This window comes from Penaeus monodon, chromosome 28 (genome assembly GCF_015228065.2).
Source record: "Penaeus monodon isolate SGIC_2016 chromosome 28, NSTDA_Pmon_1, whole genome shotgun sequence".
Lineage (NCBI taxonomy): Eukaryota > Metazoa > Arthropoda > Malacostraca > Decapoda > Penaeidae > Penaeus > Penaeus monodon.
Window position 1 is genome coordinate 13,580,682 of NC_051413.1, and position 663 is coordinate 13,581,344.

A 663-nucleotide genomic window follows, 5' to 3' on the forward strand; every position below is an offset into this window, starting at 1 on the left:
ATTTTAGGAGGAGGAAGGGGGTTGGGGTCGAAAAGGGCGGAGGGGAAACAGGTGGGAGGAAGAGTAGGAGTCTAAGATTGGACAGGGGTGGGGGGGGGGGGTCTGAACAGGTAGCAAAGGGAAGAGAGGGAGACAGTAGGATCGAAGAGCTTGGTGAGCGAAAGAGGAGAAAGAGGATGAAGGGAAAGTGGAGGAGGTAGGAAGAGGGACGAGAGCAGGTGGTTCCATGATGATTGGGAAGCAGGGAGCAGGGAGCACGGAGTGTGGGGGGAGGGGTGGAACTCCGCATGACAAGGCTTGTTTGTGCTTTGTTTCTGATGAGTCATCCTCCCGCGAGCAAATCGTGTTCTGTTTATTGTCCTTGAAAAAATAGACGTTGAAGAAAAATATATTTTTCTTGTTACGTCTAATGTGGTCACTATTTGTATTATCATCGCTTTTTTATTTTATTTTTTTCGCGAATTGAGTCTATGGACGATTACATTCTGTCAAGAACTTTTATTCTTAAATTCATATCGGTGAATTTTATGGAAGCGGTGTTCGGAAATCTTGATCTGTAAAGTTATGTCCTGAGTAGGTTAACAGAATTTGAGAATTGTGAAACAAAGAAATCTAATTTTATTTTATAGATATGAGCATTGCAGATATAAATTTTGTGTAGAA